A 2500-nucleotide genomic window follows, 5' to 3' on the forward strand; every position below is an offset into this window, starting at 1 on the left:
ATACTCTTTAGGCATAAGTTTTTTCCATAGTCAGTTTTCATTAAATGCTAAAGCACTTAAATCATCATCTGTGTTGATGCACACTTTTTCTAGTTTTCTGTATTTTTTCGTTTCTTCAGGAATAAAAATTTGAAGGAATGGATAGAACAAGTTACGATGATGCTTCCTTTATTCAATTCTTGCGGACAGCTGTTTCATCCAATTGCTAATGGCTTTTCTCAGGGCATATTTGTATATAAATCTATATCCTTATAAAATGGCAGTGCATTCGTACAGAAGAAAATAAAAACATAAATACATTAAAATTCCCCAAAAACGATGTATATGCAAATTTGGAGATATTCCCAACAAAAACGCATGGAAATGCTACTGAAGACTTCTGGATCCATAATACAGCCTTAAATCTCCACCTGGAGCTCCAGAAAACTTGTACTGGAGAAAATATCTATTTCCAACACAGTCCCACAATACCATTCCTCAGGGCTTCAAGTCATGTTCTGAAGGTATGATGCAGGATGTCTTTCTGATGGAGTAGAGGACATAGTCTGAGGAAACTTTAATATTCCAAACAAGCCACTGTATCCTGATGGGCACTGTATCAGGAGTCACCAGTCTCCCGTAATCCTACTCCTCATGAACAACTTTGGTGTTCCTAATAAGATATATATATATATATATATATATATATATATATATATATATATATATATGTATGTATTTAGTGTGTGTATAGAATAGATTTAAAATTAGATACTTATGCTTATATACTTTCATACTAATATAAGGTGTTTTTAATATTATAAATCCAACGGTCAACTGTATATTCATTCTTCATGTCTGGATAGTGAATATATACATCAAAACTACCACTGAATTGCTCATAAGATGCACCAAAAGCGAACAACGAACCCCCTTCAAATGTTGCACCGTTCTTTATCCCTCGAGTACCAAGCCGTTTATCTTTATATCAAAATCAACGCTATAGAACCTTTAGCTTACATTCGATGTAATTCGTATATCCTATTGTAATTTAATAGTAAAGCATTGTGCTAAAAACCAGCATTTGGAAGTAAAAAGGCATGGATAACCTAAAAAGCCCTAGATTAGTCCCGTACAATAGCTGTTTCATTAAAAAGTGATTACTAAAACTATAATACTGCAAGTTGTTAGGAAGAATGACTCCAATCCCATGGAACTCCAATCGGGACAAGGGATTCAACCATGAATATATGATATGAAGCACATTACAACAGTGAGACTTCCGCCAGATTATGGAGCATAACAACATGGATTCTATAAATATGAAGAATAAATTTAAAAAACATATCTTTTTCCCTATCACTGGCAAAGCCTTTACAGTATATATATATATATATATATATATATATATATATATATATATATATATATATATATGTATATATATATATATATATATATATATATATATATATATATATATATATATATAGTATATATATAAAATTATATATATAAAGAGAGAGAGAGAGAGAGAGAGAGAGAGAGAGAGAGAGAGAGAGAGAGAGAGAGAGAGAGAGAGAGAGAGAGAGAGAGCTAAATAAATAAATATATATATATATATATATATATATATATATATATATATATATATATATATATATATATATATACGCACACACACACATATATATATATTTATTTATATATATATATATATATATATATATATATATATATATATATATATATATATATATATATATATTTATAAATATATATATGTATATATATATATATATATATATATATATATATATATATATATATATATGTATATATATATATATATATATATATATATATATATATATACATACATACATATGTATATATATATATATATATATATATATATATATATATATATATATATATATATATATATATACGTTATATGTGTCGTAATGTGTATTTGTTTAAAAGCATGAAATAGGAAATAATTTTTCACAGAAAGGGATCACGTTTAACTTATGCAGTACCCAATAGCACATGATTTCCCTGGAGTTTATATCGTCTTATATAATATATGATCTACGATGCCGAATGGAAAAAACGTCAGATTATGTCACACAGGTCATTTCTCAGGTGCCAAGCGAGGCTTTGGTATTATACGTCATTTCTTAACCCGAGTAAGGAGCTTCGAATACTTTCCATTTGTTTCTGAATTGTATGTTTAGGAAAATGGATTTCTTATGAGACATTAGCCTATTATCTTCTCTGAGATCCATATTGAGACCAATGGCATTTTTTCGGCACGGAAATACTTCAAAGCTTTGTATTTTCTTTCTCTATTTGACTGGCCAGACAGTACTACATTGGATCCTTCTTTACAGATGATCCAGTGTCCTCATAAACTTGACAACACTGAGATTACCAAAATATTTTTTCTTCACCTAAGGGGTTAACGACTGCACTATAATTGTTCATTGGCTACTTTCTTCTTGGTATGGGTAGAAGA

General features: G+C 28.7%; 1 pseudogene; it reads right to left on the bottom strand.

The window, feature by feature from the left end:
• Positions 1-2500, bottom strand: part of LOC137643530 (tyrosine-protein kinase Dnt-like) — an 80426-nt pseudogene that overhangs the window by 76424 nt on the left and 1502 nt on the right.

Source organism: Palaemon carinicauda, chromosome 7 (assembly GCF_036898095.1).
Source record: "Palaemon carinicauda isolate YSFRI2023 chromosome 7, ASM3689809v2, whole genome shotgun sequence".
Lineage (NCBI taxonomy): Eukaryota > Metazoa > Arthropoda > Malacostraca > Decapoda > Palaemonidae > Palaemon > Palaemon carinicauda.